Below are 8,093 nucleotides of genomic sequence, written 5' to 3'. Positions count from 1 at the left end.
ACTTGCTCTGAGTGTGTGAGCGCTCACACAGCAGCGCCAAGTTATCTACACCGCACAGCAGCGACAAGCGCGAGGCACTGTGATGGAGTAGCTTCCGGTAGAGCCCTTCAAAGTAAAACTGGTGTGAGACTGCAGCAAAGAAACCACTGAAAAATAATTCCCAAAACATTACACAGCATGTTTTATTGTGTTTTCATGCATTCATTGATTCCATGAAATTGCCCCCCATGATGTCATTTTATTTTCTCCAGAATAAACAATTTGTGGATATTTTCTCAATTCTTTCGGTCAATGAAATGTTTAAAAATGTCGATGAGTAATTCCTTTAAACTCAAGATGACGTCTTCAACCCAAAGACATCCAGTGTACTGTCAAGGAGGAGGAAAGAAACCAGAAAATATTCACATTTAAGAGGTTGAATCAGAGAACTTTGACTTGTTTTTTTCTTAGAAAATTACACAATCTGATAAATCGCTAGTAAAAATAATTGCTGATTAATTTAATAGCTGAAAACAAAACAACCAATCAAATAATCGTTGCAGCTCTAATGTTTATTACACTTTTTGAGAAGAAGACAAACAAAAAATAGTAATATAATATGATTATTATAGGAAATGAATTGGTAATTGCTCAGAAAATTATTCAAACTGATTAATCAGTTAATCAAAATAGTTGACGATTAAGTTGATTGGTGACAGCTAATTGATTAATCAGTTAACGGTTGCAGCTCTTCAGGCTTTCAATCTTAAGTGGTAGACAGAAAGAAAAAAGTAGTTATACGGCAATTATTTATTAATGAATTAATCATGAATTTTATTAATTATCTCAACATTAAGTGAACATAGCTACTTTTTGTGTAATAAGTACAAATATGTGCTCCAACAATAAAATCAGTGCAACACGCATAGGTCTACATCTTTTATTAGCTTTTATCCCCCAATTTTAGACGTTGGACTACTTTTATTTTGAAATTTGTGACGGTTCCGGTCTTGTTCTGTCTGTCTGTGCGTGTTTGATGGAGTCTCAGAGACGCTGGAGGGCGGATGACTGCCAGTGGAGCTGGACATCGCCTCCATCCTGAACACATTTCAGCCTTTTACATGTCAAAAATCAGAAGACCTTTATTTATTCTTATTAATAAAACTTTTCCTCTTCTTCTTCTTCTTCCTCTTCTTCTTCTTCTTCTTTCCCTGGTTCTTCTTCTTCTGTCTACTTTTTCCTGAAAGTCTGACACAAACCTTCCCAGCATGCTCAGATCTGACACGTATTTGCATGTTTACAACTTCAACTGCTGCGGTTTGATTTCCTGCACAAAGGTCACTGGCGGACAAACCAAAGTGTGGCGTGACAGAAAGTGTGTGTCACGGATCAGCTGTTTCCTTTAACAGCCTCACACATTTCCCGCTGCTGTGGGAGGAACGGTCCAGTGCCTCCGAGTTAATTGGCCTCATAATCCTCCCCTAATTGCCTTTGTAATCATCCCAAACATTGTGGATGTGTCCGTGCTACGTAAACAAAATGTTATCGGAGTGTTTTAGGGACGCCCGTAAAAAGTTAATCATCCACTCTGCAGGGGTGTGTGTGCGTGTGTGTGTTCGCTGGAAGTTTCAGTCACGCTGGAGAAAATGTGTGACTTCTTTAAAGGCAACAAAAGTTTGGTCCGTGTGTGTGTGTGTGTGTGTGTGTTGCCACCTTCTCTTGATGGCGGGTCAAAGGCCTCGGGTCGCACTGCACCCCTGAGCTAGCAGAGGATTAGCAGGATTACCCCAGAGCTGCCATGTCAGTCAGAGTTTCACCAGAGACAACCCTGCCCCCTTCATCTAAGCCCCTTATCTCATCTCTCAGACACCGCTATATATGATATGTGTGTGTGTGTGTGTGTCCCCTGTGTGTGTGTGTGTTTTCTAATCCTTATAGTTGCATTTCCACAGTGCATGAGCAGCAGATAACCTGTCTGAGGGAACGTGTGCGTCGAGGGGGTTTGGTTTGTAGCTCCGCCGTCACAGTTTGCCCTCTCGGCTCTGTGTGCAGACCGTGTTTGTCTTTGCTTTGTGGACTCTTCTGGGTGGAAGTTGAACCGTCGGGTTCAAGTGTTGTCGGAGCATTAACTTCATATTTACTCTCAAGTCCTGAGAGAACTCAGATTGTAGAGAACTATCACTAAAATGCAACGATTAGGTAATCATAACAGAACTGTTTTGAAAGAGCTGAACATATTCGTCTCACTTGGACCTTTTAGCACAAAGCGTTAGTCACAACTAAGAGTTTTTCTCACAAGTTCAGGCCGTCCTCGCCAAGTTTAAGCACCCTGCGGCGCTCTCATGCAGTTGAGTAATTTTACGAACAACTAATGTCTCCGTAATAGATCCAATAATATTGTCTCTGGACGAAGTACTCTGGATGGAAGTCTGATTCAAGCGAAAAATATGCAAAAAGAATCCAGTCCTTTGTGAAAAACATAGAAACAAATCGTGTTGTTCCCTCCAGGTCGGCAAACAAGTGATTTCTGCAACTTAAAAAAGATGCTGCTGAATGCTGAATCTCTGTATGTCTGCACACTTTCACATAGATCGGTTTGTTTTATATATAAATCTCTGCGTGGACTGCTTCCTTCTTATCTGCGTACATGCGTGCGTGAAAAAACTTAATCAAGCCGCGTTAGAATGAGCCATACATGCTTAAACATGCTGACCCTGCGCTCTGTAGTAATCTATAGGAGGAAGTGAGATTGTCAGGTTTGATGACAACAGCAATATTTAAGTCACTTTGGTAAGAAATGCGGAAACACGACTGTTGGTCAATGTGATTGCTCGTAATCTTTTACTGGTGTCATTTGAGGATCTTGTATTTTAGCTGCCGGATACTACACATCTGTACTGTGTGACAGCTGACAGCTGTTTATGCAGAGATTTTAATTTCAAAACATTTTGGAGTACTTCCTAAAACCTGGAAACCAGTCGTCCAACTCCATCGTCTCAAAAGTCTGTGAGCTTTTTTAAAATTGGTTTTCAGTTAAATGTCTTAAATAAAGAGTGAGATTTTTGTAACACGACATGAAATACATCATTAAATGTCCCACAATTTAATTATATGTGTCTTAAAAATGGCTGTTGCTAACACCTCTCACCTGTCCGTCTTCACAGGCCTTTACAACTTGTAGATTAAATTACAGAAAACATGTCGTCATTGTGCAGTTTTCTTTCTTTGCCTGCATGGAGGATTGACAGACTTCAAAGTGGAGCGGCGTCATGGAAGGATGAGACGTAAAGACACCTGAGGGAGGACACACACACACACACACACACGACACACACACACTTTTTCCAGACTTCCGTAAAAACTGCGCGTCCTGATTAGTCCCATCTGTTATGCTTTACGATGCGTGGCGACAATACCTCATACAAACACACTCTGCCCTCTGTGTCGTCTCAAAGGACTCGGCAGAAGTAAACCGGACACACTGGAGGAAGTGCTTGACTTCTACACATCCTCGACACGATTACGCCAGCTGAACCGTGCTAACACGCCGCTCCTCCGCAGCCTAAACACATGACATAAACAGCCTTTAGACATGAAACCCAGACGGTGAGGTAAAGGACGCGCACTGATCTTGTCAGCGAATGCAACTCGATCTAACCTTTTGTTTATCTGTGCAGTCAGCCTCCCGTTTCTAATAGAGCGTCCTCCACCTAACAGGAACGTGTGGCGTCTCGCACACCTGCCCGCGCAAAATAGCTTCAGTGGAGCTGCTAACGACGCGCGCCTGCTTATCACCTTCTCCTGTCAACATGTTTTCAAAAATTAACCTTTCAGCGTACCTGCAAACGTGCTAATAACGTGCGAATCAGGCGGGTACGTGTCGCCGTGTGTTGTAATTACAATCTGATGTGCGTAAGCGGTCGAATGTGCAGAACAACATTGTGTCGCCGTAGGAGAAGCATCCAGATGTCAGAGATCTGAGCCTATTAGAGGGTGAAGTGGACTGATGGGTGATCTCATCCGCCCTTCTAACCCAGAAAGAACAAACAGAACAACAACCGAGGCCGGCCGACTTCTTCCACACGCAAAGCCCTCAGTCTAATGACGGGGTCATTAGGTGAGCCAAGAGACAGATCAACACACGGCTGTTGCTCCTTAAGTTCCTCCTCCGAGCTTTTTAACTCAGGCTAAGACCATTTAAAATGTCTATAAATTCCCAGGAGCCGTGCTAGAGACCATCTGATCTTCTGTTAAGGTAGAGCCTGAGCGGATTTCCTCACCTGATCCCGTAGAAAAGGTCTTATCCCCGCTCACTGCTGTCCCCCTGGACCCAGGGGAAGCAGCCCTGTGGCGGGTTTGGAGGGCTCAGGCAGGCTTAGATCTTCAAGTCCTGCCTAGTCCTGCACAAGCCACCGAAATCCCATAATGCTGTTAGCCGTTTTATCACAGGTGAGGGTGAAACAGTGGCCGAGGTGAAAGATGCACCGACCTCGGTCGTTTTTAAGCGTCGGGTTCTGTTTCCTGATCATCCAGATGTGACACATCAGCTCACTTTACAAACATTCACCCACTCAGACCAATGAAAGCTTTTCAAACACATGTAATGACCTCATGCTAGCGTTTGTTTGGCTGTTCTTTTTACCCTACAAGGAGGTTTCGTGTATCGCTCCGTATACAGACCGTAACGTTTTGTAGCACTGATTCTCAACAGACTGTTCGCTCTAACAGACAGACGTCAACAAGCACTCACACAGAAGAAGCCCTGAGAGAACTGAAGCCGACTTAAAGCTTCCAAAGAGGCCGCGTGTCCGTGTAATCATATAAGACGTCACAACAACCAGATGGTTCGCAAGTATCAAGGTATGAAGCGAACGTTACCACCTCATTAACAGCTCTATTTTCATTTTGTTTACCTACTTCCTCTTTTGTGCAGCGTACGTTGTGGTGATGATTCTCGCCAGTGAAAGACCATCTCATGCGGTAACAGTCACTTCATGTCATAGAAAGATATTTCAGTCACAGTTAATTGTGTTTTTTCGTTGCACTTTTCGACCGTTGTGTTTCGCACCGTGTGACCGAACTGGCAGCAGAGTCGTCTGCTTCGACTAGCGCTCAGTAGCTTCTCAAATTTGGCCACGTTTTGTATTGTAAATGTTATATTTCAGCTTTTATTGCTGGAACAAATATGACCTATGACAAAAAAAAAGCATTCCCCAAGGTTGGAGAAGAAGGCTCAGGTTTTGGATTACGATCACTGTCCAGGGCTTCTTTCGAAACATCCAGTCTGTCCAGCCGGACCGCCCCAGGTAGGAGAGGGTCCCGCTAATCCAGCTCTGTTTGAAGGCTAATATCTGCCCACAGGAAGAAGGAGTGGACACATGGGATGACCGATGAACAGTAACTCAGAGACTGTCCCGTCGAATCTTTACAGAAACCTGTCTCCACCACAACCTCCTGGATCGAGCTCAGATATTACCTTCATGTTTTTGTCCTCCCACAGTGTGAATATGAGACGTCTTTGATATCTTTATTTACTGGAATGCAGTCTGGAATAAGACAGAAATCAATCATTCACACACAGTTTGTGTGTTTCTTGCTGCTTGATCATCATAAACACAGACAACAGCTTCAAAAGACAACACAGCTTTGCCATTCAACCATTTCCATACAGAGATCCTCGCAGTCAAACAACACATGTTAACTGGTGTTCAAAAGGCTGCGGTGAACATTCACCGGCAACGGCGGCAACTAGATACCCCCGAGTGGAAGGCCTGCAGGCTGGGCGTCCCTCAGGGAGTATATCCTGGATGAAAACGCAGCCCATTATTCGAGCTGAGAACAGGTGCTTTCAACAAAGAGCCCTGCATCATTACGGCCCTGTGGGAAATGAGGGAAAATATCAAGGTCCAGGAATTTACGATGTGGCCTTTTGAAAGCACGGCGGATCAGATGCCCGAGCAGCGAGTCCAACTAGAGAAGCCATTTATAGAATAAAGATGGAAAAACAAGGAGAGACTCTTTTGTATTAAGCAGGAACGGAGGAGAGTTTTCTTAACCGACTGTCAGCAGGTTAATTGGACACGCACATGAAAATAATGAGCCGTTCAAAAAGTTATATGTTTGATTCATCACTGAATGGCACATATGTGCAATTATTTTATATTTGAACATCTCGTCCAAGTGATATAAAAACACTTTTAATAATAACGGAGCTCTGTCGTAAGAGCTGAACGCGCTTGCGAGCAGAGTTCATACAACATTTACTTCAGGGTTTGTGTCTTAATTATTTGGTCTTTACCCTCAGACTGTATTTATTGTTCAGCGGACGGCGCGTACATGTCAGCAGTACTCTGAGGTCACAAGAAAGCAGCGCTGCGGCCAAGAACAACTTCTAACCGAAGCTCCGTCTGGGTGGAGGTCCTCTAAAGACACGTTACGCTCCACATTTCCACCGCTTCTCCTTCCCCGTGCTTTTGTTTCGACATTCCTGACGTGCTTCTTCTCTCACTTCCCTTTCATTTCACTCATCTCTCTCCGGATTACAAGTGCTTATGAGTCTCACTTCACTACCTCACATATCTTGAGAGTTTCTTGGGAAAGAAGGCTGCTGCCTCCGAAGCTTCCTCGCTGCGGGTAAACCACCTTCTTGCCCCCCCCGTAGTGTCGATCAAGCTCCGCTCTCCAGCTCGGCGCTCGCTTCATCGAGGGCCTTGACTCCTGTCAGACCGGAGCAGGGTCCCCTTTGATCTGGGCTGAGATGACAAGGCTGTGTGGTCCCAGAGCCCCAGGCCTCCTTCGTCACCACAGGCGCAATATGACAAGGTCAGTCAGATGGGGGCAGAGGGAACACCCCCGTGATCTGCAGTTTACCTATAACAGGGTGGAGTCGACTGTCACGAGGGCCTCCAGCCGAGGCGGGGACCCCAAAGTTTGGAACAGCAAACAAATAAAACCTTTCTAAAGTAAGTATTACATAACGGGTACAAGTGTGACAATGAAGCAACGAGACAGTTGAGAGAGTCTCGACTCCAGTTTGTCAGAAAACTGATGCTCTGGGTCGGCAGCTCGGGTCGGACACCAACCCAAAGCATCAGTAATTAAAGACCCGGGGGATGAAAATCAAAAGAATGAATCATCTCTCTCCTGGAAGTTGCATTTTATTGCTTTGATTAAAAAAAAAAAAAAAAAAAGAGAATGTGTGGCCAAAAACTACGTCAGGACCACACTCATGTTCAAACTCAGTATTTCTTTTGGTCTCAGCTACAAACCTGTGAAGTCTGAAGACTGGATCACGCACCGTTGAGTTGAGGAAGGGAGTCGCTGAACAAGACGAAACGTAGCGTGAATAAAACTTAAAGACGTTAACCCGTCCGTGAGCATTTCTTAGAGTTGCATCAGATAGAGTTCATCAGCAGTGGTGAACATTTAACGATGCAGACCACAACTCCCATGAACCACCGCTGCATCTATGTCTTGTTTTGTTTTGATTTAGAGAGACGTGGAGGCAGAAATTACACGCTGTGCTTTTAAAAACAAACGTAGTCGAGGGGCGTAAAGTGGGTACTTTCGGCGCCCTTGCTCGGACCACACCCGTCTTCCAACTTGGATTTCATTTTGATCTCATTGTGCGTTTTTTTAAGAAAACTCTTATTAAGAGGATGTTACATCCATGTCTGATAAATAAACAAAAACACTGCAGGAGTCAATGAGGGATGAGCATGACACAGAAAACAGCATCACTAACCAACTGCAGCTGGAATATAGTTGATATTCTTTGTGATTCCCTCTGAACAGTAAATGATCCTCAGAGTTGTAAAACTCAGAAGTCCAAGTTTTGTAATAATAAGTAAGTAACTCTTGACATTTCCAGGCAAAGCACTTAAATAAATCAGAATAAGCCCGAACACATGCTGCTTGCCTCTGAACTGCACCCATTAAAAAATGTACAAAGTCATTCTTCAGTTCTTCGGTTGTTTTTTCAATCAGTTGTCACATCCGTTTTGACGGCGCTCTCTGTGGAAAGCCCGGCTGAAATGAAGTGAAGCTGGGCAGGCAGTCAACCCCCTGAGGAAGAGACAAGACAAACATGATAAGAGGCTGTTGGTAAAATTACA

Source organism: Sparus aurata, chromosome 23, assembly GCF_900880675.1.
Source record: "Sparus aurata chromosome 23, fSpaAur1.1, whole genome shotgun sequence".
Lineage (NCBI taxonomy): Eukaryota > Metazoa > Chordata > Actinopteri > Spariformes > Sparidae > Sparus > Sparus aurata.
Note: the sequence above shows the minus strand (reverse complement) of the source record.